Here is a 17,868-nt window from a genome sequence, read left to right as displayed (position 1 = left end):
TTTCCAACAGATGGGCAAATGGGCTGTTTCCAAGTTTTAGCTATGACAAACTGTTCCGCTATAAACATTGTTGTGCATATATCCCTGTGGTATGATTCTTTTAATTCCTTTGGAAAGATACCCAGCAGAGGGATGGCTGGGTCAAATGGAACCACTAGTCCCAGCTCTTTGAGGTATCCCCATATTGATTTCCATAGTGGCTGCACCAGTCTGCACTCCCACCAACAATGGAGAAGGGTTCCTTTCTCCCCCAAACCCCACCAACATTTGTTATTGTGTGATTTCTTGATAGCAGCCATTCTTTGTGGGGTGAGGTGGAATCTCAGTGTTGTTTTCATCTGCATCTCTTGAATGACCAGTGATGTGGAACATTTTCTTATATATTTTCTTGCTGCTTTTACTTCTTTTGTCTGAGAAATGTCTGTTCATTTCAGATGCCCATTTTTGAATCGGGTCTTTCTATTTGGGGGGGCTGACTGTTTTGAGTTCTTTATATATATCCTTGATAATAGTCCTTTGTCTGAGAAGCAGCTGGTAAAAGTTTTTCCCACATTGTAGGTTGTCTTTTAATTCTGTTGACGGTTTCTTTTGCAGTGCAGAAGCTTTTTAATAGGATGAGATCCCAGTTGTTGATTCTTTCTGCTAGATTTTTAAGATATACATTTATCTATATTTGATATTTTCTGTCTATGTTGCCAATATAAAATTTTCATTTTACATTCCAAATGAACAATCACTACCTACATCATGTTGTTTAGAATTGGAGTTTTTCTATCTGTCTGTCTGTCTGTCTATCTGTCTATCTACTTAAGCAGGGTCTTGCTACTTGATGCAGGCTTTTGTTAATGAGCTGAAATGATCCTCCTGTCTCAGTCTTTTGAGGACCTTGAACTACAGGGTGCACTTTAGTGCTCCTGACTTTATACTTTTAATCAAACAAAAATAATATAGCTTATTTATTATTTAATTTTTAAATAAAATTTATCAATGTTAGCATATATCATAATTTCATACATTTAATGTATTTCATCTGTATTTCTTTTAATTCTTCCAGAAATATATGCCTTAATAAATATTTGAGTGGCATTCTGTAAGTGAACTTGTTTATACTTGTGTTTATAAATACCATTTTTTCCTTACTCTTAAAGGAGAATTTTTCTAGGAAAAACATTCGATGTTGATAAATATTTTCCATCTCTCATTGAAGATGCAGTGTTACTAACTTCTGGCATGAATTTATGGCAAGTAATTCTAGAAAACCATTGGTGCTGTTAATGTGTATGCCATTGAATTATAAGGCAAATGTATATTTGCACCTGACCATGTTTTAAATGATCTGTTTAGATAGTCATCTGAGGTAAGGTTGTAATGCAGCTACGCATGGACTTATTTTTCATTATTCTTCTTGTACTTAAAGACGAACTTTGATTAGCAAATGTTACCAGTAATTACCTCTCCAAATATTTTGCGACTCCTTTCAATCTCCTTTCAATCTCCTAGGATACTTATTAGATGAGTATTGGAGTATCTCAGTGATTTTTTTTTTTAATTTTTTTGTACCAGGGATCAGACTCTGGAGAGGCATGTGAGGCACCGCCAAACTAAATCACTGGCCCGAATCTGTGATATTTCTTTTTTCTTTTTTAATTAATTTTATTGGTATATTTGAGGTATACAATATAATAACATTCACCATTGGAAATTTGCACCCTTAAATAATCTATCTTGGTTCTTATTTTTTCTCCATTCCCCTGCCCTCCTTTCAAACCCTTCAACCCTCCCTATCTGCAAAGACTTTATTTCCATTTTTTCATTTTCTCATATTAATTCCATTTCTTTCTTTCTCTTCCTTTACCCCTCCTACTTCCCCTTTGCCCCTTTTCTTCCTATTTGACATTATCTATGATACCTTCTAGTCCTTATCTGCACTTTCAGTTTCTCGTACTAGAGAAGCGATTTGGTATTAACACGTGTGTCCCATTTATTACACTTCAGAGTATCGGATCATCTCAGTGTGCGTTCGTTTGGCAGTAAACGTCTCTAGTTTCTCACTCTTTCTTTCCCCCAGAACTAAAGAAAGACTTTACTGAGAGCAAGAAGATGCAAACAATATAAAAAGCAAAAGCTTATCTGGCATTTAACGAACTTTCTCTGCTTGCCCAATGAGAGCTGGATCTTGTCTGTACATTTTCTAAGGGTTCGGGTCTGCTCATGACATCTTTATACGAGGGGAAACTGAGGGGCAGATTCCCTAAGTGGCCCTTTGGGAGGAGAACCCTCATCAGGACGGGAGTAAATGCTCGAGTCTGCCTGTTTCTTTCCCTTCCGCTTCATGTTTACTACAAAGTAATCACTCCATGCAATGGTGAGGCCTGCAATCAGTGAGAAGAAGCTCTGGAGCCCCACTCTGCCATCTCGGCACTGGTCCAGGTCCTTCATGATTTTGTCCACAGCCAGAGGTCTTTTTGGTTTTCTGAAAACCCAGGGAACTCCTTTTCCATGAGCACTCTCAGGCCCTCCTTCGTTAAGTAGCCTTTGTCCCCGGCAAATTTGTGAAACGTAAACATCATGGTTTCCATGGCGTGTTCCATTTGGGATGGCAGGGCGAAGTCTGTTGAAACCTGGGCGGCGAGTGGCGGGAGGTGGGGCTAGTTTCTCATTCTTTATGGCTGTGTAGTACTGCATTTTATTTTTTTAAAACACACATTTTCTTTATCCAGTCTCCCATTGATGGGCAATTGGGCTGCTTCCAAGTTTTAACTATTAAAAATTGAGCTGCTATGAACTTGGGGGTACATATATCACTATGGTATGATTCTTTTAATTCTTCGAGAAAGACATCCAGCAGGGAAATAGATGAGTCGAATGGGATTTCCAATCCTAGGTCTTTGAGGTGTCTCCATACTGATTTTCAAAGTGGTTGCACCCGTCTGCACTCCCACCAGCAATGGAGCAGTTTTACTCTTTCCCACAGCCACCAACATTTATTATTGGTTGATTTCTTGATAGCAGCTCTTCTTTCTGGGGTGAGTTGGAATCTCATCATTGTTTTCATTTGTATCTCTCAAACAACCACTGATGTTGAACGTTTTTGCATATGTTTATTTGCTATTTCTACTTCTTGTCTGAGAAATGTCTGTTCATTTCAGATGCTCATTTTTGGATTGGGTCTTTAAATTTGGGATATCTGATTTTTTTAAAGTTCTTTTTATATTCTAGATATTAGGCCTTTGTCTGATGAACAGCTGGGGAAAATTCTTTCCCACACTGTGGGTTGTATCTTCACACTGATGGTTGTTTCTCTTGCTGTGCAGAAGCTTTTTAATAAGGACATCTCACTTGTTGTGTGTGCTAGCTCATGGGCAACTGAGGTTTTGTTCATAAAATCTTTTCCTATGCCAATGTCTTCAATAGTTCTACCTAACCTCTCTTCTAGCCAGTTCAGTGTTTCTGTTTTAATATTTAGATCTTTAATCCATTTCAATTTTAGTTCACTGAATGGTGAGAGATACAGGGCTAGTTTTAATATTTAGCAAGTTGAAACCCAGTTTTTCCAGCACCATTTATTAAAGAAGTATCTTCCTCCTCTGAGGGTATTTAATATTTTGTCAAAGATGAAGTGGCTGAGTGTTTCTGGAGTAGTTTCTGCATCTTATAATCTGTTCCACTGGTCCTCGGGTCTGTTTCTCTGCCAGTACAATGCTGTTTTTATCACAGTAGCTTTGTAGAATAGTTTCAAATTAGGGATTGTGAAACCCCCACCTTTGTTGCCTAGAATTGTTTTTGCTGTTCTAGGTTTCTTCTTGATTCAAATAAATTTTTGAATTGTTTTCTCAAGGTCTGTGAAGTATGCTGCTTGCATTTCAATTGGGCTTGCATTGAATCTATGTAGCAGTTTTGGAAGTATGGCCATTTTCACTACGTTGATTCTTCCCACCCAGGAACAAGAGATGTCTTTCCATTTTCTTGTATCCTCTTCAATCTCTTTGTTCAAAGTGCTATCATTTTCAGAGTAGACATCTTTGATTTCTTTTGTTAGGTTGATTCCTAGACATTTCAATTTTTTGAAGGGTTTTTATCATGAATTTGTACTGGATTTCATCAAATGCTTTCTCTGCATCTATTGAGATGATCATATGGTTTTTGTCCATGGCTCTATTAATATAGTGTATTACATATATTAATTTGCATATGTTGAACCATCCCTGTGTCTCTGAGATGAATCCCACTTGGTCAGGATGTATGATCTTCTGCATTCTGTTTGTTAGTACTTATTAAGGATTTTGGCATCTATGTACATTGGCCTATAGTTCTCTTTATCGGTTGGGTCTTTTTCTGCTTTGGGGTTCAAGGTGATGCTTGCTTACAGGAATGAATTTAGGAATATTCCTTCCCTTTCAATTTCAATAAAGAGTTTAAACAGTAGTGGCAGTAGTTGCCCCTCTAAACATCTTGTAGAATTCAGCAGTGAAGCCATCACTGTTTCTTAGTTGCTATGTTTCTAATTACACTTTCAATTTCATTGATTGATATTGGGTTGTTTAGAATTTTTAGGTCATCCTAGTTCAACTTTGGTAATTCATACATATCTAGGAATCTATCTATTTCCTCTGTATTTCCATCTTATTGGCAAATAGTTTCTCAAAGTATGTATTAATGATCCTCTGGATTCCTCTGGATTTCTTCTGGATCCATTGTAATTTCACCCTTTTTATTCCTACTTGCATAGCTTTGGACCTATTCTTTCCTTTTTTTATATCAGGTTGGCTAAGGGTTAGTAAATTTTGTTTATTCTTTCGAAGAACAAACTCTTGGCTTCATTGATTTTTTTTGTATTGTTCTCTTAGTCTCCATTGCATTGATTTCTGCTCTGATCTTTATAATTTTCTCTCTTGTTATGGGATTTGGGTTTATCCTGCTCTTCTTTTTCTTGAAGCTTGAGGCTCAGCACATTGATTTCCTCTGATCTTTATAATTTTCTCTCTTGTTATGGGATTTGGGTTTATCCTGCTCTTCTTTTTCTTGAAGCTTGAGGCTCAGCATCAGGTTATGTAATTGAGCTTGGTCTGTTTTCCTAACATGAGCATTCACTGTTATGAATTTCTCTCTTAAGACTGCTTTCATTGTGTCCCATAGATTCTGTTATGTTGTATATTGTCACTTAATTATAGGAACTGTCTGATTTAGTCTTTATTTTTTTACATGACCCATTGGTTATTCAGAAGTGTGTTGTTCAATTTCCATGTATTTATGAATTTCTTGTGGTATCTTTTGCTAATGATCTCCAATTTCATTGCACTGTGGTCTGATAATGTACAGGGGATCAGTTCAATTCCTTTATAGTCACTTAAATATGTTCTATGAACTAGTATGTGGTCTATTTTGGAGTATGACCCATGTGCAGCTGAAAAGAACATGTATTTTGATTTTGTGAGGTGGAACACTCTGTAAAACATATATTAAGTTCCTTTGTTCAAGAGTTTGATTGAATTCTAATATTTCATTGTTTATTTTTAATCTAGTTGATCTATTTGTGACAGTGAGGTATTGAGGTCCCCCAGTACTATTTATTGTATTAGTGCTTCTTTGATTTTTAATGTCCATTTGTATATGTTTTATACAGTTGGACATACTAGTATTTGGTGCATATATATTAATGATTGCCATCTCTTCCTCTTAGATTGTTCTCTTTATAAGGAGGTAGTGTCCTTCTTTGTCTCTCTTAATCAGTGTTGCTTTGAAATCCACTTGATCTGCAAAGAGGATAGCTACTCCTCCTTTTTTTAGGGCTCCTGTTACATGGAGTACTGTTTTCCACCATTTAAATTTCAACCTGTGAGTTTTTTTTAATTAAGTATATTTCTTATATGCAACATATTGTTGGATCTTGCTTCTTGACCCAGTCTGCCAGTCTATTTGTTTTGATTGGTGAATTGAGACAATTAACATTAAGTGGTTATAACTAACTTATTGACTTATCCTTTTTATGATTTTTTTTCTTTTTGTTGGATTCTCCCCTTTTGCATTTAATTTGTTGTAACACCTCATGGATTCATTCTGTTGGGTCGCCTGGGGTTATGAACCTTTTTATCTTTTCCTAGGATATTGTTTAAAATATTTTGGAGTGCAGGTTTGGTATTCAAGATTTGGTTCCTAAGATGCACTTTGTCATAAAAGTATCTTATTTCTCCATCAATTTTGATATATAGTTTTGCAGGTTACTCAATCTGGGTTGGAGGTTGTTTTCCTTTAGGGCTTGAAATATGTCAGTACAATCTCTTCTTGCCTTGAGGGTTTGTGTTGAGAAGTCTGCTATGATTCTGATGAGCTTCCCTTTGTATGTGATTTGTTTCTTTTCTCTAACAGACTGTAAAATTTTGTTCTTCTGTTGGGTTTCTGAAATATGAACTATTATGTGCCTATGTGTAGATTTTTTTAAAATCATGACTAGTTGGAGGCCTATATGCCTCAGTTATCTGTATGTCAAGTTCCTTTCCCTTTTGGGGAAGTTTTCTGCCATTACTTTGATGAACAGTTTTTTTTTAATGTTGTCTGCACTCTCTTCTGTTTCTTCATTGACTCAGATCATTCTTATGTTTTTCTTCTTTCCATTCTCTAGCAGCTGCTAGATTGATTTATTGTGGTCCTTCTTTTTGGTACTGGGGATCAAACTCAGGACCTTGCACTTGTTGAGCCAAGTGGTGGAACCACTGAGCTAAATCCCCAGTTCCCTTACTATCTTTAGGAACTTTTCTTTTCCTGATCACTAATTGCAATCCTATCTTCTATATCTGAAATTCTGTCTTTGCATTGGCTCATTCTGCTGTGCAAACTTGCAATGGAATTTTTAATCTCCTGGAAATCTGTTTGCATTTGTTTTATGGATTCCTTTTGTTTCCTATGTTGGGGTTCCATCATGTTCCTCAGCTCCTCTATTTCTTTTATCTGTGTCGGCTCTAGATTTATTAATCATGTCTTGCACCATGGGCACAATCTCTGCTGTTATCTGATAAATTATTTCCGATTCCAGTTTTTCCAGGTCCTCTTTCGCTACCATTTCAGGGAGTCCAGGTGGTTGAGTATCAGATTGTTCCATCTCATTTTCCTTTGTGGTTGCCTTAGGTGATCTGGATGTCTGGTTTTGAGACTTATTTTTATGTCTTCTCATTTCAACAGATGCAGCCTGCTGTGCCTCTGTTGAGGAAACTTTTTGCCCACCCATTGGTCAATTCTCAGCAAGCCACCAAATGACGTTTTCTCTTCCGCTCAACAGTGCAGCAATTTCTGGGTTCAGAATAGTGACCTGCTGGATCCCTGAGCTGACCTGTTGATTGAGTGGGCTTCTATCTGGGACCTGTGCATTCTTGTGATTATATCTGGGTGTGTCTCTCACTGGGGCTCCTATGTAGCTGTTGTTCTAGAGGGCCTTTGGCAGGTGGCTGTGCACCCCAGTTCCTGGTGTCTGAGCAGGCTTCTGGCTAGGGTCTCCAAGCACTTATCAGTGGTACTGGGGTGAGCCTCTGGCTGAAGTTTGTGCACCTGCATAGCCCTTTTCTAGGTGTGCACTTGGCTGTGGCCTGTGTGCCCAAGCCTCTGGGGACAGGCAGAGCCCTGGCTGCGATCTGCCTTCAACCACACTCCATACAGCTGCTCCTCAAGATCTGCATGTACTTACAGATGGTATGGTGGGACTCTGGCTGCAGCTTATGCACCTGTGCAGCTCTTTTCTGGGTGGGCATTTGGCTTGGGTAGGTGTGCCTGAGCCTCTGGGGTCAGGTTGGAACCCTGGCTAGGGTCTGCCTGAATCCATGGCCCTCTGGTTCACACAGTTGCTCCATCAGATTGCAGGCATTTACTGATGGAATGGCAGGCCTCTGATATTTCTTAACTGTTCTTCACATCTTTGTTCTCATTAATACACTGTGGTAACATATTCTAGTTTACTAATTCCTTCACTGACCATTTTCAGTCTCACATCAAATCCATATATTACATTATTTTCATTGTAATTATTGTTTCATTTTCAAGATTTTAAATCTTATCTTTATTGTTTACAAATTCATTTTGACTATTTTTAATAAGCTGTCACTCTTTTCAAGGGAAGCAATGTTTTCTTTCATTTATTTGGAAATCTGTAACATTTACTTTAAATCTGATATATTATTCTACAAAAATCTGAATTTACCTAAAATATATTCCCTTTCCCATCTTTGATTTTTGTTTCATTTTTCTTAGCATTAGAATTTTTGTTTTAGATCTTTTTTCATGTTTTACAATTTACACTTGGAAATTAATTTTCATGTAGAGGGATTCTTAGTTTATTTCTCTCCATCAGTTCTCATCTGCGCATACCTCTCCTTGACCCTGCAGGGTTTTCACTTGTTTCTACTCAACTCAGTCTACCCACAATCTAGAATTAGGTTTGGTTGTTGCTGCTGTTCATGTGTTTATTTGTTTGATTAGCTGTTAGCAGTGCTTGGCATCAAACCCAGGGCCTCCCGTATCCTAGGCAAGTGCTCCAGTACTGAGCTATGTGCCCAAGTAGGTTTTTAAGAGGCAGATTAGAGTGCAGAGTGACATGAAAGAATTATAGATCTGAGTTCTCATTTCACAGGGAGTTTACCTCAGGTAGATTACAAAATATGAGTGCATTCATGGCATTTTTCTCTCAAGTAAAACTAAAAATTACAGTATCTTCATACAGCTTATTCACCAGATGTGTGGCTTTTGGCACTTCTACAAAGACAAAATGACTGTGAAAGGTAGACATTTTGAATCTGTTCACCACATTGAGGCAGCCACAACATCCCGAAGATACTCACCAAATAGATTTCCAGAATTTCTTCAGAAAATGGCAACAACAATGGTTTAGGTATGTTTGACTAGAGAGGAAGTATTCTGAAGGGAATTAATGGTAATATGTCTTTTACTGTAAGCACTTTTTCAATTGAAGCATTTACTGTATATGTTAATCACACCATGCAGAACAGTGTCCTTCGCACCCTAGGTTTATAGCTACCCTCAAACTAAAACCCAGGGCAGTGAACAAAAGTAGTAGGAGAAAATTTCAGCATTCTTTAAAATGAAGAAGATTGCACTAGGTTCTGGGACAGAAGCAGTGAGCCCAATTCTAGACCCTGCTTAAGGTGAACAGTTTTATTTCTTGTGTCCATGAAGTCAATTCCTGACCACCATGGACCCTGAACCCAGCTTAGTCAGTTTGAATCCAATTTGTCTAACTTTTTTAAAAAAAACAACCCTGTTAGAGAGTTAGATAGGCTTGGGGGAGTCAGAAATTATCGGGTGCCTTCTTTTCTTAATTGTAAAATATTATAGAAATATAAGTAAGGTCTAGTAAGTCAAGGAAGCAGGGCTAGTCTCAGAGCTCTGCATCTTTGTCCAAAGCCTATTTTTCTATAGCATACTTTTGTTATCTTACTCTTTTGTCCCTTATATTTAAAAAAAATACAAACATTTCCAGTAATTGTGTATTTAAAATAAATGTAATGTATTTTAAGACTGTCTGAAAAGACTACATTTCATGGCAGCTTCAACTACAACCTGGTAGTCATTGATCTAGGTTGTTATCCTCAGACCACCAAGGCCAGACCGAATGAAGTGCTAACACTCATCACCTCTCAACTTGGATTCCCATCTGAACACCCCACTGACCTTTCTCCCAAGGCACGCATCCCTCAGGACAAGTTTACTATGGGCTACCACCTTGCTCATGTATTCATTTACTGAATAATTAATGATTATCTGTTTATCTCTGCTTTGCCAGGGAGAATCCAGTGCTCTGTCCAGTGTAGCAGTGGTCTGGGACAAAATCCCATAATGACACGAATAGCATGCCAGGGTTGACCCGCATTCAGTGGCTACCTCGTAGATAATACCTATGGCCTCTTCGTTTTTGTCTCCACATACTATAACCTGTGTGAAAGCTCACTCATTACACAAGAAGACTGGAGGAGCTTCTGAGAGACGTCTTCAGTTTTCTTCACTCAAAGAGTTTGATGGACATTTACAATATCCAGAAATTACCTTTAATTTAGGAGAAGAAAATAACTAAGATGCTGAATGAGGGGGCTGCTGTCATCCACGATGCCAATTATGCCTCTCTTTTTCTGCTTCTCAATTTTGCTCTCATGTCTGTTTTTAATTGCTTTGTTAAAGAGCAGAACAAACAAAAATTGAACAAACATATGATCATCTCCCTGGTAGGTTGCTGAATGTTGGTATAGTTAACAGATTCAGAATCAAGGTGTAGAAAATTCGGCATTGGCCATGTAAGATACCACAAATATGCTCATAGACAGAGTTTCTGAAAGTTTGTTAAGTACCAAGTTCTTTCTATATTTCAAAGCCTTCAGAAGGATAAAAAGCAAAGAAATGCCAAGACAAAGTCTGAAATATTGTTTGAAATATGTCTTAAACATAAAAAAATTATAAGGTGAACATTTCTCACCTTTTCTTTTCAGTGCATACCTCGGTTTCTTTGCTTATATTTCTTTGAATATTGTGTAAATAGCAAAAATTTTGGGGAGGTACTTCTGAACCCTAATCTTTAACACACACACACACACACACACACACACACAGGGCTATTTTAACGGCACATTTGTAGGGTCGGAGTAAGAAAAAGTTGCATCTTTTTCTGTTTTAGAGCACCTGAATTTTTCAGAAACTTTTTTTATTCAAACAAAAATATCATGTACAAATATCCATATACAAATAAAGTTGTGTTGTTTCATAGTTGCAGTTATAATGAATTACTCGATTTTTGATATTTAGATTTCTAACCAAAGATGGGGAAAATGGTACATCTGTGTATAGATTCAATTTTATGTAGCTGAAAATTACATACAGCCAGGAAGGAAAGATAGGATTACCTTAGGAAAAAACAAAGCTAGTTGCAAAAGGCTGTCGGTAAAGAAACTCAGGAAGCACTCCATCCTTGTGAGGTACAGACAGTCAAGATAATCAAACTGCTTCATTTCCTTGTACTTCTCAACCACTTGTTACAGGGCAAAGCAGTTCAGGCTCATTGCTATGTCTAGTTGTGAGTCTGCACACAGTCACTTCACTTCTCAAGATAATCATTGTGAAAAGTCACTACGTGAAAAAAGGTGCATACTGACTTTGTTGTTTTAAGTAGATTAATAGACTTTAGAAATGACTCAGAATCTCCTCTGACATTAAACATATCAGTACATTAGTGTATATTTGGCTCTTATTTGTTTATGATTCATGATAAAAGTTTGGCATACAATCTTGACCAGACATGACAACTACAAACTGTTTTTATTTTCCAATAATCTAAAAGTTGATTCTAGAGAAATAGGTGGAGAAAAGAGAATCCAAGAAATCTTACATCTTGTATTTACTTCCTGAACAGAAACTGTTAGGTTTTGTTTGTTTGTTTGTTTGTTTGTTTGTTTTTTGAGACAGGGTCTCACTATGTAGTTGAGACTGACTTGGAACTCCCTATGTAGCCCAGGCTGGTCTGGAACTGGAACTCAAAGTGATCCTCCTGCCTCAGCCTCCCGAGTACTGGAATTACAGGCATGTACCACCATGCCCAGCCCTTGAATGTAAACTGATAAATAAGTAAAATGATTTATGATGATATCGTTCTCTTTATTTATGAGACAAGTGAGCTTACAACTTATATGTGTGAAGACCATGTAGGTATTAGGAGCTAAGCTGCTCAATACTTGAAAATATATCACCAAAATCTTGTTGCATTCTTTTATTTGAAACTAAGCTAAAGCAAACAATTGAATTATCAGATTTATAAGCAAGACATATAGAAAGTACCAGAATATTAGGATGATGATTAAAGGTAAAAGTTTAATTAAAAATGGCACTGGTGGAAGGCCAGAGATTTAGTTCAGTGGCACTGTACCTGCCTCATAAGCACAATATCCTGAGTGTGATGCCTGGTACCAAAAAAAAAAAAAAAAAAAAAAAAAGGCACTGGTGGGATGTGACCCCACACTGATGGTATTAGGGAGAAATTAAACTATAGTACACCTTTCACTATAATTCCACCCCTTCAAAAGATCTGTTCCTATGTTCAGCAACCATTACATATTGGATTCATTGCTCAATTTTCAGACATATTTTTATGCCTTCTCACACAGACATCTCATACCATTAATTATACCATAAACCTTTGTGTCTATAATACAGATTCCCTACCATGAGGATTTTCTATGTATGTATTTGACGTTTGCTATTATTTTACTTCTAAAACAGAGGGCAGATCAAAACTTAGGAGATGAACATTTACATTGTGTTGAGACTTCAGATATTAGTTAATCAGATATCTTTCAAAATTTTTGTTAAATATCTGAATCTAGTCTTCTAAAGAAAAATAATGCAGAACTGTAATGCACAGAAGAGGTGTACAAGGGAGCTGTGAGGGCAGAACTGAGGTGGCTGGATTTTTTCTAACTCCCTCTTTACAGGATCTATTTGTTTTCAAGAACTTCTAGGAGCCTCTGAAGCAGGGTATAAAAACAAGGACCCCCTAAAACAGGGCTGTGCAACCTTGTAATCTCAAAATTCTGGGAGACTGAGGTGCGAGGATGACAAACTGAAACCCACCCCTGGAGTACTTACCTATTTAGTGAGACCTTAACCCAAAAAAAAAAAAAAAAAGGAGAAGGAAAAGGAAAAGGAAAAGGAAGAAGAAGGAGAAAAGAAAAGAGAGAAAAAGAAAAAAAAATGGGTTGGTGAATATAACTCATCATGAAGGCGCAGAACTGGACTGGGTCCCAGTACTGCAAAGAAAAGAAAAGATCAATTTAATTTAATTATTCAGACTGCTTCTCTTTAAAATTTTCATTTAAACACTCTTATCAGTAAGAGTATTTTCAGCACATTTTCCGAAGTGTATTTATATAATACTAAAATGAGATTCTGCTTATAAAATATATGCAAAAAAATATAAACAAAATAAAAATGTGTAAGTAACGACTTGAAAATAGAATTTATATTTTTCTTTCATATTCCATAGATTAGTGATGGAAAAACTTTAAGCCCTTTAAATGATACAAACATCCCCCTGTGACACACATACATAGTTTCTCCACCACTGCTGTGGGGCTTATTGCATATTCTGTATTCTCCATATGAAATGCACAGGCTCTGTGGATGCCAACACTTTGCAGCATCAGAATTACTCGTAAAATAAAGATGTGTAATGTGGTCATCTACCTAAGGTTCCTGTGTTCTACTTTATAAATATTCAGTCTTATTTGGAGCTCGATATTCTAGAGTGATAATTTTAAATAATGTACAACTTACTTTGCAATAGGAGGTACAAATTCCTTACCTTTTTAGTTCTTACACAACAATAAAATAAAAAAGTAATGCACAAATTAAATATTACTCAAACTATGAAGTCAATGAACACTGAAATTGCCACAATAAATTAAGTGTGACAAATCTTTTGTTTTTATCAAACTGTATAATTAGTTGTGTAATATAGGGATGATTTCACATTCACATAATAGGAAGTATGATTTACAAGGGAAAGAAATAGTTTCTTTTGCATGCATAGTGCTATGTTCTGAATGTATTTCTCCAAATTCATGTTGAAACGTAATTCTTACTGGGGTGGTATTATGATATGGGGTCTTTAGTAAAGTGATTAAATCATAAGGATTCCTCCTTCACAAATGGGATTAGCTCCCATATAAAAGAGGTGGAAGAAGCTTCTTTTTTTATGTGATGGCACAGTGTTTGTTCCTTCCATTATGTGTATATAAGTCACAAATCACCAGTGTGAAGCACAGAGGGAACCTTTCAAAGACACTAAATCTGCCAGGACATTGATCTTGGACTTCCTGGACTCCAGAACTGTAAACAATTAACCTACAATACTTATAAATTACTTTAGTCTAAGGCATTCTGTTACAGCAACTCCAAAGATTAGGACAAAAATACTAAGTGTGTAGGTAGGAAATTACTGGCATTAGTTAAAGAATATTAAAGTGGCTATACTGGGAAAAGCTGTTAGCTTTTCTCCTCTGTTTAAAATAACTTCTGTAGTTACTATATCTTTAATACATTCTGCAATTATTGACTGAGTAATGAGCTACTCAATGTAATAAGCCCACCATACATACAACCCCCCTAAAATTATATTACTTTATCAACAATTTTTCTGTGTCTTTGCAAATACCTTTTATAATAATTAATTGATTTTGGCTGATATTATACCAGACAGGGGCCACTCACATTTTCATTGTTTCAAATCAATAACCAAATTTATCATTACCTTGAAAATCTGAGGAACAGGACTACTGAGAGTAAAACTGGGACAAATTGATTTACACTGTGTACACTTTTCATACACCATGTGCTGCTGAGAGCATTCCTCCCCATAATTCATTATTGTTAAATGTACCTGCAAGGTCATTTACCCTGGTGCTAACTTCATACGTTGCTAGCAAATTAAAAATCTATATTTAGGAACCAATGCATAATTGTATATAGATGAACTTGACAGTCATTGGAATAGAGAAAATACATCCAGTATTAAGTAAGATCTTATGCCAGCACCCAAGGGACACCAATTTAGATGAAATGTGAAGAGGGGAAAGCCACACCGATGGTCAGTAGCAAGATCATGTGAACCCATGAAGGATCTCAAAGAATTTGAATTTTATCCTCAGTAGAATGAAGTCTTTTAAAAAGGACAGTATGATTTGAAAAAGGTTTGGAGAAGTGAAGTCAATTCCCCAAGATCATGCTATTTATAGGTCAGGTTGTGATTCAAACCCAGGTTTCTTCACCCAAGACTAAACCAGGGTATTGCCTCGCTACTGGTATTACTTAAATCACATTCTAAACTCGAAGTTTGGATTCACAGCAAAGTTTCTTTCCTGAGAGAGAGTCTGCTATATTAGTAATAGCATATGTTGACTCTGAAATTGCTGGAACATCCCAGTTAATCTTTAATCCCAGTTAAAAATTGAAAACTGTACTGTATTGAAAATGTTTAAGCAAAATGTCAGGACAGTAATTCAGATATTAATGTATATTGGTTTATATTTATACACTATCAGTCATAATCTGAATTGTTTTATCAAAATAAATATGATTCTACATCAAAGTATCTGTACAAAATAAAAATTGAAATGAATATATTATGTACACCAATTTTTTATGAATTTTTCATGATTTCTTTTCTCCTTGCCACAAGCATGTGATTAGATATGTTGAAATCCATGAGACAAGCTCATGTTACATTTTCCTCTTGATTGGAAGAAAACTCATGAGCAAAACTATTCTCTATTCCTGCACAATTTGCAGCCTCAAAAAGATTAGATAGTTCAGAACCTTATTCTGTTTTGAAATTCTTCCATTATTTATTTATTCTGAGGTCATATTATTGCATTCTTCTTTTCCTTTTCTTCTGAGGATGTTTGAACCAGACAGTTTTATGGAGGACACTATCTCACAACAAAATTGCACATTTATTTATTGAGTCAAATGATTTCTTGTATTGATGATCCTTAATATCCTGAGCTTCTTTATATTTCTAAGGAGCAATGAAAATAAAACTTCCTAAGTGGATCCAATAGTACATCAGGGCTGTATAGACTATTAATTTGTTTTATGTTGCTTTTTAAAGTAAGCCACAAATTAGCTTGATAACTGCCAAACTTATTCTTTCCTCCTAGCAGACTTGTATTTGGTCAATATGTTGTATCAGTGCTTATAGTTTGTCATTAGAATCATGGAAATCTAAGGGAAGAATAAGATATGTTAATTTCATATGATTTCTTCATTTAGTATATCAAGGGCAATCGCTCATGCCAATAGATAAACTTCTATAGGACTATTATTTTTAATAATTTCAACATACTTTACCGTATGGAAGTACTTGAACTTCATTTATATAAATCTCTTAAGCAGCTAGTTTTTAAATTTTTTTATTAATGTAAAAACTACTCTGAGGAGCATAATAATAAGTAATCTCATTTTAAAACTATTCCACACTGTATTTTCCATCACAAAGTTAAAGTAAGAAATCTTTTCCAAAGATAATCCTCTCCTTATATTATGAGAAAAACCCAAAATTATGAGAGAGAGAGAGAGAGAGAGAGAGAGAGGGAGAATGGACTCTGGAGCTTTCTTGTTCATCCAGATTCATTTTAGAACATACTGACCCTGCAATTTCTTGCCAGTGACATTGCTCTACTATGAGATGATCTTCAGATCACAGCTCGCGTGCTTCCTCCCACATCCAGATCTTTGCATGTGCTAGTTCTGTGCTAAAACCTGTTGTCTGTCTCTTCTGCTTATCTCCTGTCCGTTATTTAGCTTTCATCGTAAAGTAAACTTCCTGACAGAAACCATTCTTCATCTGTTTGTCATGTTAAATACGTCACTTTTAAAGGCACCTTGAATCTCCTTTATGCTTAGTATTTGCCATACTTACTATATTTTGCAAGATTTTTAACATGTCTCCAGAGCTAAACCACAAATTTGGAGACTTGTCATCATTGTATACCTAGCACACTGACACAAGTGTATGCATACATGTGTGTGCTCTGGCACACATGTGCATTTTTATTAATCAAATACTTATTATGTGCCATGTATGATTTTAATGGATGTATTCATGTGCATTTTCTTAAATATGGTCCTAGGATATATTTCTAGGAGTAAAAGCAATTTATGAATCATGAATGTTTCTGTGTTCATTTTAACTATGTTGATGTATTGATTGTTTTCCTCCTTCCTTTATATATATTACTTTCATCTCTTCTCTTTCCCTTTCCTTCCTTCCTTTTATTTATATTGCCTAACTTCACACTTCTGTGCTTGCAATTGTTACCTCTCTTTGAATGTGGCTATCTTAGTCACTTTTCTCTTTGTTGAGAGAAAATACCCAACACTCAAAGTTGAAGGAGAAAAGGGTTATTTTAGCTCACAGTCTGTAGAGGTTTCAGCTCACAGTTAGCCTGGCTCCAAGGCAGGGTGTCATGGCAGAAGGGCATCACAGAGAAGAAACAATTCATGGCAGGCACAAGGCAGGAAGGCAGAAAAGTAGCAATGAAGCAGCAAGAGACAAGCAGTGACCATCTTTCTGCCCCTTATATCTTGATCAGAACCAGAAACCCTAGATCCTGCCATCTCTCCATAGTCCCACCTATGACCCCACAAGGCTTTGGGGGACATCTAGATACAAGTCATAACAATACCTAAGGCTAATTCTCCTAGAATCCAAATCAATTTTTTTTGGTTTGGTTTTTAAGAAAAAGCAGATAAGTATATAGAGGTGACTGAGCAGAATCAGGCAATTACATTTTACAGATGGTATTTTATGTCAAATATTCCTATGCCTTTTGCTTGGGAATATGCCTTTACATAGTCTTCTCAGAAGGTTTGCATAAAAAAGTAGAGTATTTGTAAATATTAAATAAAAATCTCCAATGTCATTCCTTTTTGTGTGATGATTTCACATTCATTTATTTATCTTTTAGGTGCCCATGACCAGAATCCTCAGAGCGAATTACCTCTCTGTCTTCTTGCAGATCTTGAGAAGTAGGTTACTTTAGAGTTCCCACTTCATCTCTGTCCTATGATATAAAGCTTTACTGTCCCAAGTACAAAAATGCCGGTAAGATTCTTTTACTTCAAGAAAATCCTTAATTTTGCACTATATCTATAAAGCCATGCATTCTACCTTGAACTATCCTTCAAATTTATCTAGATTTTAGATGCCAATAGTTGTAATTTAGTAGCTACAGTTGTTTCCTAGTTTGTTGGGGAAGGAGTTTATAACTGCTTTTGTGCTTTTAGTATTTGCCTACAGAGAGGAAGAGGAATAGAAATATCTGTATG

At 36.2% G+C, this 17,868-nt stretch overlaps 1 pseudogene; it reads right to left on the bottom strand.

Annotated features, from left to right (window-relative positions):
* Positions 1-2,220: 2,220 nt before the first annotated feature.
* On the bottom strand, positions 2,221-14,404 carry LOC104863072 (annotated as a pseudogene).
* Between the last annotated feature and the right edge of the window lie 3,464 nt (positions 14,405-17,868).

The sequence above is a fragment of the Fukomys damarensis genome, unplaced genomic scaffold, assembly GCF_012274545.1.
Source record: "Fukomys damarensis isolate Sample0158 unplaced genomic scaffold, DMR_v1.0_HiC HiC_scaffold_37, whole genome shotgun sequence".
NCBI classification, from domain to species: domain Eukaryota; kingdom Metazoa; phylum Chordata; class Mammalia; order Rodentia; family Bathyergidae; genus Fukomys; species Fukomys damarensis.
This window is presented reverse-complemented; position numbering and strand designations above follow the sequence as displayed.